This window comes from Narcine bancroftii, chromosome 2 (genome assembly GCF_036971445.1).
Source record: "Narcine bancroftii isolate sNarBan1 chromosome 2, sNarBan1.hap1, whole genome shotgun sequence".
Taxonomy (NCBI): Eukaryota; Metazoa; Chordata; class Chondrichthyes; order Torpediniformes; family Narcinidae; genus Narcine; species Narcine bancroftii.
The window spans coordinates 373634440-373648102 of record NC_091470.1 but is presented as its reverse complement, the minus strand read 5'-3'; the positions used below and the strand labels follow the sequence as shown (position 1 = coordinate 373648102).

General features: G+C 47.2%; 1 protein-coding gene across 4 annotated transcripts in view; it reads right to left on the bottom strand.

The window, feature by feature from the left end:
* Positions 1 to 13663, bottom strand: part of LOC138755895 (arf-GAP with GTPase, ANK repeat and PH domain-containing protein 3-like) — a 324334-nt gene that overhangs the window by 238733 nt on the left and 71938 nt on the right. The window lies entirely within an intron of this gene.

Genomic DNA, 13663 nt, shown 5'->3' with positions numbered 1-13663 from the left:
CTTGTTGAGTATCCTTAGTTATTCTAGATTTTATTTCAAACTTTCATCATTTCCAGTATTTTGCTTCAGGTTCCATCAACTCTGAGTGTATTTGCACAAAATTCACCTCAAAATATTAATTCCAGGTGGAACACAAAACCTCAAGAAGCATTGGAATTCAGAAGAGAAACTGAGCTATGCCATGTTAACCAAGAATCAAGGGAAAACCAGAGTTATATAATCCAGTGATCAATGGGGGAATCAGAGGTGGAGAGGGAGAGAAAATTTAAGTTCTTGGGAGTCGCTATTTCAGAGGATCTTTCCTGGACCGGACACACTAAAGGCATCATGAAGAAAGCACATCAGTGCCTCTACTTCCTCAGGAGTTTGTGGAGGTTTGATATGACACCAGAAACCCTGGCAAATTTCTACAGAGGTGTGGTGGAAAGTGTGCTGACTGGCTGCATCATGGACTGGTATGGGGACACCAATACCCCTGAGCAGAAAGCCCTGAAAAAGTTAGTGGAAACACCAAGGACATCACAGGAAAAACCCTCCCCACCATCAAGAGCATCTATGTGCGGCGCTGCCTTTGGAGACCAGCAGCAATCATCAAGGATCCACATCACCTAGCACACACTCTGTTCTCACCGCTGCCATCCGGAAAGAGATGTAGGTGCCACAAGACTCACACCACCAGGTTTAGGAACAGATGCTACACCCCCCCCCCCCCCCCCCACCATCAGACTCCTCAGCGACAAACTCAATCAGGGACTCATTTAAGGATTCTTACTTATGCACTTTATTAATTTTTTACCCCTCTGTATTTGGAGAACAGCATTTGGTGCAGAATTAACCAAAGAATTCAGATCAGTGAATCCAATTTATGCAATATAATTTTTGGGTTGGAGTTTGCCTCCATTCCAGTGTTAATGTTGTGCTGGTGTTTCAAAGGGACATCCAAGGAACGTCAGACCAATGAGTTTTATATCAGAGGTTGAAAAGTTGCTGGTGGAGATTCCAAGGGGCAGGATGGTCAGGGACTGATTGGAGGTAGTCAGCATAATAATGATTATGAGTTAAATCTACATAAAGAATGTGCATGACTTGCTGAGTTTCTCCAGCATTTTACTGGGGATGACGACGACACAGATTGTCATATGCATCGAAATTCATAGTTGCTACAGCTGAACAGGAAACACTCGAACAGCAAACTATGAATTAAAGTAAAAGAGACAATAAATACAGAACATATAATGTTCCTAATAATCCTAGTGCAAAAAAATGACGTGCAATAGATAGAACTTTTGCAGTGTCAGAACAGCCCATGATCAGAGCAACGTTGGGAGGTTCAAGAGCCTAATAGCTGTTGGAAAGAACATGTTCTTGAACTGAGCAGCACAGAAACAGACCCTTTGGCCCTTCTAGTCTGTGCCAAATCATTATTCTGCCAAGTCCCACTGACCCACATCCAGTCCATATCCCTCCAAAACTTTCCATCCATGTACCTGTCCACATTCTTTTTAAATGTTAAAATTGAGTCCACATTCACCACTTTAGCTGGCAGCTCGTTTCACACTCCCATTACTGTGTGAAGAAGTTTTCTCTAAGGTTCTCTTTAAACTTTTCCCCCATCACCCTTACCTCATGTTCTCCAGTTTTTATCTCTTCTAACCTATTCTCTACATTGTAACAGAGTTTAATGCGAGAAGGAAGAGATTTATGAGGGGCAACTTTTTGAGTCAGAGAGTGACCTGTATCTCAATCGAGCTGCCAGAATAAATGGCAACATTCAAAAGGCATTTGGAGAGTTGATAGATAAGAGAGCGGTTTGGAAGAGTGGGGGGGGGGGGAGAGAGAAATACAGAGAAAGGGGATGAGTCCAGAATTCCATATTCGTCAGGAAGTTGGGGCAAGGGGCCTGCTTTATGTTGTATGGCTGATCTCAAACTAAAATAGATTTACCATAGATCACTGAACTGAAAACCATCACTGGCAGTAACCAAAAACCCTCCCAAAACTACAATATTTTCTGAGGATTGCAACACTGGCATGCAAAGCAGTCACAGAATCCAAAGTGTACAATTTTAAAGGAAGGTTGCAGCACTCAAGGTCAGGACAAACACTGACATAAACTCAGTGTTAACCAAGAATTATCAAATGGAAACTCAGAAGGCAGCCCAACTGCACAAGACTAATTATGAACTACAGCACCATAATAAACAAATACTCTCCAACCTCAACCGTCAACAGAGAATTACAGCCCCGGGATATAGAAAGCACACTGACAAACTCCCCCCCCAACCCCCCCACCTCCTACCCCCCACATGCTCTTCAACTCCACTCCAATTCACAGCACTGGATACAACACAGTCTGAGACCACAAAATCTCCTCTATTCCAGTATTAACTACTGCTACAGCAGGGATCCAACACTGTCCCCCAAAGGGTCTGTTTCTGTGCCGTACTCAAGAGAGTCAAACACTCACTCACGACTAATTGACAGGGTAGAACAGTCTCTCCTCCAGCAGGGTATCGAACACCCTCACCTACCTCTACACCAGGGGATCGAACACTCTCAGCCACTGCTACACCAGGGGATCAAACACTCTCGCCCACTGCTACACCAAGAGATCGAACACCCTCACCCACTGCTACACCAGGGGATTGTACAGCCTCACCCACTGCTAAACCAGGGGATCAAACACTCTCGCCCACTGCTAAAACAGGGGATCGAACACCCTCTCCCACTGCTACACCAGGGGATCGAACACCTTTTCCCTGATGATAGAAGAGTGAAGAGGGCATGGCCTGGGTGGTGGGCTCTTTGAGGATAGAGACTGCTTTTTTAAGACATCGCCTCATGTTGATACCCTTGGCAGAGTGAAGTCTGGTGCCTGTGATGTCGCAGGCCGAGTTAACAACCCTCTGGAGTTTATTCTTGTCCTGAGAGTTGGTGCCTCCATTCCAGGCTGTGATGCAACCAGCCAGAATGCTCTCCATGGTACACTTGGAGAAGTTTATGAGACTCTTCGGTGATATACTGAATCTCCTGAGATACCTTACGAAATATAGCCACTGAAGAGCCTACTTTGTGGTTGCATCAACATGGAAGCTCAAGGACAGATCCTCGGAGATATTGATACCCAGGAATTTGAAGTTCTTGACCCTTTCCTCTACTGAGCCTTTGGTGAGGACTGGATCATGTTCCCCTGACTTCCTCATGAAGTCCACAATCATCTCCCTGGATCTGCTGATGTTGACCGCAAGTTTGTAGTCATTACACCATTCAATGAGCTGATCTATCTCCCTCCTGTAAGCTTCCTCATTGCCATTTGTGATTCTGACAACAACTGTGGTGTCATCTCCAAAGTTGTAGAAGACTTTTTGTTTTAGAGAAGATTTACAAGAATAATTCCTGTAGTGATGGGATCAGCATATGAGAAACATTTGACAGCTCTTGGACTGTACTGCTTGGAGTTCAGAAGAATGAAGGGAGATTATCAAAAAACCATTATGAATGTTGAAAGGCCTGGACAGAGTATTTGCGGCAAAGTTGTTTCCCATGGTAGGGGAGTTGAGGACAAGAGGACACAACTTCAGGGTGAACGGTACCCATTTAAAACAGAGATGCGAAGGAACTTCTTTCATCGGAGAGTGGTGAACCTCTTGAATTTGCTACCTGGGCAGCTGTGGAGGCAGGTTTTTGGGTGTATTTAAGGCAGAGATTGATGGGTATCAGGTTATCAAAGATTACGGGGAGAAGGCAGGGAGTGTAGCCCAGTGGGAGAATGGATCAACTCATGATGGAATGGTGGAGCAGATAGATGGGCCAAATGGCCTACTTCTGCTCCCATAACTTATGCAGAGGAGACCACAACAGGAACACAAGATGAAGTAGGTGATTCACAAGTGAAGCGTTACTTCACTTGTAAGGACTATTTGGGTCCCTAATGATGGTGAGGGAGGAGAGGTGGCACAAGTACAGAACCTCCTGTAGTCACGGGTAGGTGCCTAGGGGGCGAATGGTGGGAAGGGAGGCATGGACATGGGAGTCACAGAGGGAGCAATCCCTACAGAAAGGGAAGAGAGAAGGAGATGGGAAGATGTACATGGTGATGGGATCACAAAGTAGGTGGTAGAAAAAATGGCAGAGGATGATATGTTGGATGTATAGGCTGGTGGGGTGGTAGGTATCTTACCTCCTATGGACACTGTGAGACCTGCTGAGTTCCTCCAGCATTTCAGTGTTTTTACAACAATCACAGTAACTGCAGACTTTCATGTTTTAAATGATTGAGGGGCAGCCTTCATGTACATCGAGGGGAGAATAGACAAACGAAGATGCTCTCATAAAATGAGATGCAATGTTTATATGGAGAACAGATTAATAATGCATCAACGATGGTGAAAAGGCCTCCATTCACACTGGACAGCAGTCCATTAAACTGCAGATGGATTTTTAAACACCATCCATTTGCATTCCACAGATCAGCTCGACCACAGCAAGGTCACTTACCTCGAATCGAAGGACAGACTGCAGATTTTGCAATCTCTTTTACCCAGAGCTCCACCACACAGCCCAAATTGGAACACAAATCAGAATGACACCAATTCTCACACTCACATTATTACTCTTCCTGCTTCATAAAGAGTGGCTAGATTTCAGACTTTTTGAACCTGAATCCAAGTGCAACACATAAACCACAGCAAAGAATAAAAGCAAGGACACAGACCTCAAAAAGCACACACAGAGGATCACGCACACATATAGCAGGATACAAGTCAGAGTCTAAATTCTAAAATAATAAGTTTAAATAAAAACTCTCTAATGTTTAAGAATATCCCATCTCCTGCAGCACAATCTGTACAGGTAGAAAGAGAAATGGTGGCCCTGCCAGATCTGATGTTGCGGCAGTGCTGTTGTGGTCCCGGGCGGTCCAAACGCCCAGTCCACTGTCATCGACCATACAGGTTTTAAACGGCCTATCAAAGGTGTTGATACTGGTTTATTTTAAAATCCTACAATCACGGGGTCTGGGACCAAGATGGCAGCTCCTCTGTAGGCCTGCGGGGTTGCAGACTGCAGGGAAGCAGAGGTCTGGCACAGGGCACCAGAAAACAGGCAGACCTGCTTAAGAAGGAGAAGCAGAGGAGAAAACCCATGGGATGGTGACCTCTGAGGCTGAAGAACACAAAGGCAGTGGACTATAGTGACAAGGTGAGGAGCACACAGAGGCTACGGGCTGCTGGCAACTGTGGCCAAAGGGCTTGCACAAGGCTGCAGACTGCTGGAGACTGGGGTACCAGGTATTGGAACCGGCGTGCGAGAGGGCTCCGAGGGTGCTGAAGGCTTCATGATCGTGTCGGAGGTTTGGATCTGGAGCTGGGTTTTCTGCTGAATTGGACTGAAGGTTGTGTGGCTATGGAAACTGCGGGAGCACTGGAGGTGAATCGACAGACACTCAATGACTCTCTTTCTCGGACTGTTAGGCTGCCAGGCAATTTCTGCAGGTGGCGAATCCTTGCCTGCCCGGTGGTAGACCCAAAGAAATTTCAAGGGATAATATCACTTTTTCTGATTTATTACATGACAATAAAAGAATGTTGAAAGGTGGACACCGTGCTCATCATAACCTTGATAGTGGCCTCATTGCCCAAATCATTCTGAGGTGTTCAAGTGAGAACCAATACAATTGTGTGTATTACATTAAATCTGCAATAGTTAGCAAGGATTGTACCTGCTGTTTACCCCCTCCATAAATCTTCGTCCGCGAAGCCAAGCCAAAGAAGACCTGCTGTCATTGGTAAATGTTTTGATAAGCGTGGATGAGTTGGAAGAACCTAGCTCAGTAAAACAGGAACCAAGGGAGCAGAGAACCTTCAACAAATGGAGAGGTACGGTGCAGAGGATTACCCAATCGTCACGGTCAATCAGAGATAGATAACAAAGCTAAGAAAAGCCAGCTTCTGTTCAAGTTTCTAATTGATTACAAAAGCTGATCTTAAAAGTTTCTTTAAAGTTAACAAAACTAGCTCGCGAAGAGCAACAGGATATGAGGACATGGTCAGCAAGGTCAATAGTTACATGCTTTTTGGCAAAGGATGAAAGTGTAGGCCCAACTTGCCTATGCTAACCAGGCTGTCTACCCAAACTCATCCTATTTTCCTGTGTTCAGCCCAAATCCCTCTAATACCCTACCCATCCATGTACCTGTCCAAATGTCCTTTAAGTGTTACAAATGACGCGGCATGGTTGACATAGCGGTTAGCGCAACGCTATTACAAGGGTGTAAAGGGTGGGGCCAGTACTGCGCGCACTGCACTCCACCTAAAAGCTCCTTTGCGCAGGCCCGAGGACAGGTCCACGTCCTCCCCCTCCACGTCCTCCCCCTCAAAAGATGCTCACAAACTCAAGCTAGCATGCTGGAACATCAGAACCATGCTAGACAAGGCTGACAGCCACCGACCTGAACGTCGGTCTGCCCTCATTGCACATGAACTCCTCAGACTTGACATCGACATAGCCGCTCTCAGTGAAGTCTGCCTGGCAGATGTAGGCAGCCTCCAAGAACGCGGCGCGGGCTACACACTCTACTGGTCTGGCAAGCCTTCGGATGAACGACGCCTATCTGGTGTAGGCTTCATGGTCAAGAGCTTCATTGCCTCCAAACTCGAAAACCTTCCGACAGACCTCTCGGACCGAATCATGTCCATGCGACTCCCACTTCTAAACAAGCGTCACATCACCCTCATCAGTGTCTATGCTCCAACCCTCCAGGCGGAACCAGCAGAAAAGAACAAGTTCTACACCGACCTGCGCAACCTCATCCAACGTACCCCTACAGCCGACAAGGTTGTCATCCTGGGCGACTTCAACGCTCGTGTCGGCAAAGACTCAGAAACCTGGCCAGGAATCCTGGGCAAGCATGGCGTCGGCAAGTGCAATGACAATGGGCGCCTCCTGTTGGAGCTCTGCGCAGAACAGCGACTTGTCATTACAAACACCCTTTTTCAGCAGAGGGACAGCCTTAAGACCACCTGGATGCATCCCCGATCCAAACACTGGCACCTCCTGGACTACATCTTGGTGCGAGAAAGTGACAAACAAGATGTGCTCCACACCAGGGTCATGCCTAGCGCGGAATGCCACACTGACCACCGGCTGGTTCGCTGCAAGCTCAACCTTCACTTCAAGCCAAAGCCCAGGAACAATAAAGCCCCCAGAAAGAGGTTCAATGTTGGAAACCTGCAGTCAGACGAAGCGAGAGGAAACTTCCAGGCAAACCTCAAAGCAAAGCTCGACGTTGCAACCCACCTCACGGACCCGTCCCCTGAAACCCTCTGGGATCAGTTGAAGACTACCATACTGCAATCCACTGAAGAGGTACTGGGCTTCTCCTCCAGGAAAAACAAGGACTGGTTTGACGAAAACAGCCAGGAAATCCAGGAGCTGCTGGCAAAGAAGCGAGCTGCCCACCAGGCTCACCTTACAAAGCCGTCCTGTCCAGAGAAGAAACAAGCCTTCCGTCGCGCATGCAGCCATCTTCAGCGCAAACTCCGGGAGATCCAAAATGAGTGGTGGACTAGCCTCGCCAAACGAACACAGCTCAGCGCGGACACTGGCGACTTCAGGGGTTTCTACGAGGCTCTAAAGGCTGTGTACGGCCCCTCACCCCAAGTCCAAAGCCCGCTGCGCAGCTCAGACGGCAAAGTCCTCCTCAGCGACAAGATCTCCATCCTCAACCGATGGTCAGAACACTTCCAATCTCTTTTCAGTGCCAACCGCTCAGTCCAAGATTCCGCCCTGCTCCAGCTCCCTCAACAGCCCCTAAGGCTAGAGCTGGATGAGGTTCCCACCCTGGATGAGACATATAAGGCAATCGAACAACTGAAAAGTGGCAAAGCAGCAGGTATGGATGGAATCCCCCCAGAAGTCTGGAAGGCTGGTGGCAAAACTCTGCATGCCAAACTGCATGAGTTTTTCAAGCTTTGTTGGGACCAAGGTAAACTGCCTCAGGATCTTCGTGATGCCACCATCATCACCCTGTACAAAAACAAAGGCGAGAAATCAGACTGCTCAAACTACAGGGGAATCACGTTGCTCTCCATTGCAGGCAAAATCTTCGCTAGGATTCTACTAAATAGAATAATACCTAGTGTCGCCGAGAATATTCTCCCAGAATCACAGTGCGGCTTTCGCGCAAACAGAGGAACCACTGACATGGTCTTTGCCCTCAGACAGCTCCAAGAAAAGTGCAGAGAACAAAACAAAGGACTCTACATCACCTTTGTTGACCTCACCAAAGCCTTCGACACTGTGAGCAGGAAAGGGCTTTGGCAAATACTAGAGCGCATCGGATGTCCCCCAAAGTTCCTCAACATGATTATCCAACTGCACGAAAACCAACAAGGTCGGGTCAGATACAGCAATGAGCTCTCTGAACCCTTCTCCATTAACAATGGCGTGAAGCAAGGCTGTGTTCTCGCACCAACCCTCTTTTCAATCTTCTTCAGCATGATGCTGAACCAAGCCATGAAAGACCCCAACAATGAAGACGCTGTTTACATCCGGTACCGCACGGATGGCAGTCTCTTCAATCTGAGGCGCCTGCAAGCTCACACCAAGACACAAGAGAAACTTGTCCGTGAACTACTCTTTGCAGATGATGCCGCTTTAGTTGCCCATTCAGAGCCAGCTCTTCAGCGCTTGACGTCCTGCTTTGCGGAAACTGCCAAAATGTTTGGCCTGGAAGTCAGCCTGAAGAAAACTGAGGTCCTCCATCAGCCAGCTCCCCACCATGACTACCAGCCCCCCCACATCTCCATCGGGCACACAAAACTCAAAACGGTCAACCAGTTTACCTATCTCGGCTGCACCATTTCATCAGATGCAAGGATCGACAATGAGATAGACAACAGACTCGCCAAGGCAAATAGCGCCTTTGGAAGACTACACAAAAGAGTCTGGAAAAACAACCAACTGAAAAACCTCACAAAGATAAGCGTATACAGAGCTGTTGTCATACCCACACTCCTGTTCGGCTCCGAATCATGGGTCCTCTACCGGCATCACCTACGGCTCCTAGAACACTTCCACCAGCGTTGTCTCCGCTCCATCCTCAACATCCATTGGAGCGCTTACACCCCTAACGTCGAAGTACTCGAGATGGCAGAGGTCGACAGCATCGAGTCCACGCTGCTGAAGATCCAGCTGTGCTGGATGGGTCACGTCTCCAGAATGGAGGACCATCGCCTTCCCAAGATCGTGTTATATGGCGAGCTCTCCACTGGCCACCGTGACAGAGGTGCACCAAAGAAAGGGTACAAGGACTGCCTAAAGAAATCTCTTGGTGCCTGCCCAATTGACCACCGCCAGTGGGCTGATATCGCCTCAAAACGTGCATCTTGGCGCCTCACAGTTTGGCGGGCAGCAACCTCCTTTGAAGAAGACCGCAGAGCCCACCTCACTGACAAAAGGCAAAGGAGGAAAAACCCAACACCCAACCCCAACCAACCAATTTTCCCTTGCAACCGCTGCAATCGTGTCTGCCTGTCCCGCATCGGACTTGTCAGCCACAAACGAGCCTGCAGCTGACGTGGACTTTTTACCCCCTCCATAAATCTTCGTCCGCGAAGCCAAGCCAAAGAAAGAAGATTACAACGCCAGTGATCGGGATCAGGGTTTGAATCGCACGCTGCCTTTAAGGGGTTTGTACGTTCTCCCCCATGTCTGCGTGGGCCTTCCCTGGGGACTCCGGTTTCATCCCACTGTTCAAAATGTTTCATGGTTGTAGGTTAATTGGGCAGGCACGGGCTCGTGGGCTGAAATGGCTACAAAATAATTCTACCCACCTTCGCCTGGCAGCTCATTCTACACATGCACCTCCCTCTGTGTGGAACAGGGTGCACCTCAGCTCCCTTTTAAAACTTTCCCTTTGCACCTTAAATCCATGCACTCTAGTTTTCGATTGCCTTCCCTGGGGAAAGATGTTGCGACTACTTACTTTATCACGATTCTCTGATCCTCCACACATTTCCCCCGACCCGACTCCCTCTCCCCTCCCACTCCAGGGAGAGAAGTCCCAGCCTATCCATGCTCTCTTAATAATTCAAGTCTGCCAGTCCTGGTCACATTCTTGTGAATCTTTTCTGCACCCTTTCCAGCTTAATGATATGCACAACATGCTGGAGAAACTCAACAGGTCAAGCCCAGCACATTGGTAAATGTGCTGACTTTCTTGTTTAATTACATCCTTCTTGCAGTCCACAACTGCACACAATGCTCCAAATGTGGGCCCACTGCGTCTGCCCCGCTATTTAATCAGACCAGTCTGATGGAGTTAAGAGTGCCAAATCCCCTGTTCAGCATTGCCTCTCAGCCTGTACCCTGGGTCTCGTTCGACCCTTCCATTTACTGTGGAAGACCTGCACTGGTTGAACCTATCAGATAAGAATGAATTTGATTCTTGTTATGAGGATGGAGGCAAAGTTCACCTCTGGCATAAAGAAGTGTGGCATTTCCGGACCTTACCCTGCTCTCCCACATGGTCATTGCCACTGGAAGAGGAATTGAGAACATGGCCAATGCTAACTTAAGGTTACTGCTGCTCTTTTCAGTGTTCCAGTTCGTTGAGATTCACACGACTGCCAGTCAGATACCAGTCTCCAGCACTTCACACGTTATGGCCTTGCAGGAGAAACTGCTACTTCTCGAGCCCTGCCCCTTTCAAAATGGGCCAAAGTTAAACTCCTGACTTTGTGAGGGAATAAATGGTAACCAGACAGGACCATTTTGTGGGAAGAATATCAGGATTCAGCCTCACTGTATGTTCAGCTCAAGTGTGGTTTCAGTATTAACCCTCGGTGTGATTCCCAGAGGAAAGCTGGTCCTCTTTCATAGGTTCATTGGTGATCACATTGAACACAAAAAACCCATGACCCAAAAGTAAGATGCGGTTAAGGCGGCATCCATGGAGGGTTCAGAAGAATGAGGGGGACCTCATAGAAGCGTTTTGAATGTTGAAAGTCTTGGACAGAATAGACGTGGCAAAGTTGTTTCCCATGGCTTGACAAAGGGCCGCAAGCCAGCAGATACTTCGAACCAGATTCCAGACTACTGGTTCTCCAACCTGCTCTCATGATGTGCACACAGAAATACATGTGACTGAACAATACAGCTCGTACTCTTTTTCAGATTGGCAGGCATAAGTGCTGGGACCCCAGCTGTTAACAATACATATTGATGATCCAGATGAAGGAATTAGATTTAACATCTCCATTTTTATAGATAACACTAAACTGGGGGTGGGGAGCCAGTGCGAGATGTGAGGAAGATTCCAACTGGCTGCAGGATGCCTTGGACAGACGAGGAGAGGGGCCAAATGTACGACAGATGCAGTGTAATGTAGATAAAGGTGAGGGTGTCCACTTCAGTGGCAGTAACAGGAAGGCAGATTATTATCTGAATAGGGACAAATCAGAAAACAGGGAGGTTCAACGAAACCGAGGGGTCACAGTACATCAGTCAGTGAAGGTACAGCAGGTGGGGAAGAAGGAAATGGCACGATGGTCTTTATAGCCAAAGGTTTGAATATAGAAGCCGGGAGGTCTGACTGCAGTTGTACAGAGCCTTGGTGAGTTCACAACTTGAGTGCTGTGTGCAGTTTTGGTGTCCTCATCTGAGGAGGGACATTCCTGCTATTGAGGGACACAGTGAAGGTTCACCAGACTGATCCCTGGGACGGCAGGACTGACGGATGAAGAAAGACAACATCGACCAGGGTTATACTCAGGGGGATTTGCAGCAGTCAGCAGGGCATCTCATTGAGATATAAAATTCCAACAGGTCTGAACAGATTAGATGCAGGAAGAATGTTCCTGGTGTTGGGGGCAAGTCCAGGACAAGGGGTCATAGTCTGAGGAGAAAGAGGAAATTGTTTCGGACTGAGATGTGAAGAAGCGTTTTCGTTCAGAGTGGTAAACTTGTGGAACACCATCCAACAGAAAGCTGTCGATGCCAATTGATAAGATATATTTATAAAAACCCTGCTGGTTAAAGGGATCAAGAGGTATGTAGAGAAAGCAGGAATGTGGTTGAATTCGTGATGAAGAAGGTAAATGGCATTTTTATCAAGGATTCAAGAGCACCGATGTGAAGGCTTTAAAAGGCACTGGTGAAGTCTCATTTGGAGGACAGGGTAGTTTTGGGCTCCTTATTTAAGGAAGGCTATTGCTGGCATTGGAGAAGGTTCAGAGAAGATTCACAAGAATGATTCCTGGAGCAAAGGGATTAACATATGAGAAATATTTGACGGCTTTTGGTCCGAGTTCAGAAGAATGAGGGGGACCTCATAGAAGTGTTTTGAATGTTGAAAGTTTTGGACAGAATAGACGTGGCAAAGTTGTTTCCCATGGTCAGGGAGTCCAGGACAAAAGGGCACAACTTCAGATTGAAACAGAAATGTAGAGGAATTTCTTTAGCAAGAGAGTGGTGAACTTCTGAAAAATGCTACCACAGGCAGGTGTGGAGGTCAGTCCATTGGGTGTATTTAAGGCAGAATTTGAATAGTCAGGGTATCAAAGTTTATGGGGTGAAGACAGGAGAGTGGGACTGAGTGGGAGAATGGATCAGCCATGATCATATTGAATGGTGCAGCAGGCTCGAATGTTTTTTTAAAATATATTTCTGCTCCGACTGATTGAAACCACCCACTACAGTACAAGTTACAACAATTCTAACTGCTCCACTTCACACTTCCTTCCTGCCAGCTCACTATTATTGACGCTAATATCTTGAACCTCGTATCACTCAGTCGCCCAGTGACAGCGCACGACAATGAAGTGTGATGAGGTTTTGTCCTCAGATGTGTTCAGGTTCAATTGTCGGCTTGAGATAAAATATCTTAAACAGTTCAACAGCAAGTTGCATTAATTTCTTGCAAGGCCAATAACACTAGCTTTAGAAAGGGCAGCAGAAGAATTACGCTCATCTCAGAAACAGCATTGCCTCAGGATGGGGGTGTCCTCCACCAAAGGTGTGAGTGCTTCCACGGAGCCACAAGGAGTGCCACTTGATGCAGAATATCTAAAGGGTTAAGTGTAACTGGAACTCCAGCTGTGAGGTTTGACTTGTGCAGTCACTTTGGAAAAGAAAGTATATGCTCTAAATGTTGCAAGGTGTTGCACCGTGACAGGTCAAATGTAGGGATGCCTACTGGCAGGGCTTGAAAAAAATCCAAGAGGTCTGGGGTCCAAGTCCACATTAATTTGAAAGTGGCCATCAGAGTAGATAGGGTGGTTAAAAAAAAGTTATGGTCTGGTTTCATTGGAAGGGGTATCAAGATAGGCACATTGCAGCGATATAAAGCTTTGATTTGGCTGAACTTGGAATGCTGTGGGCAATTCTGGTCACCTCATCAGAAGATGAATGTGGAAGCTTTGGAAAGAGTGCAGGAGAGTTTGTTGCCTGGTTTAGAGAGATGAGTTTGGTGGGAGAGATTGTTTTCTCTGGAGCACAAGACGTGATAGAAAGTTTATAAAATTATGAGAGGCAGTGATAGAGTGGACAAGTCAAAATCTTTTCATCAGGGTAAAGAAAATGACACACATTGGATGATGCGTTTAGAGTGAGGGGAGGAAGTTTAAGGGAGATGTGCAGGACCCATCGTTTATGAGTGGTGCGT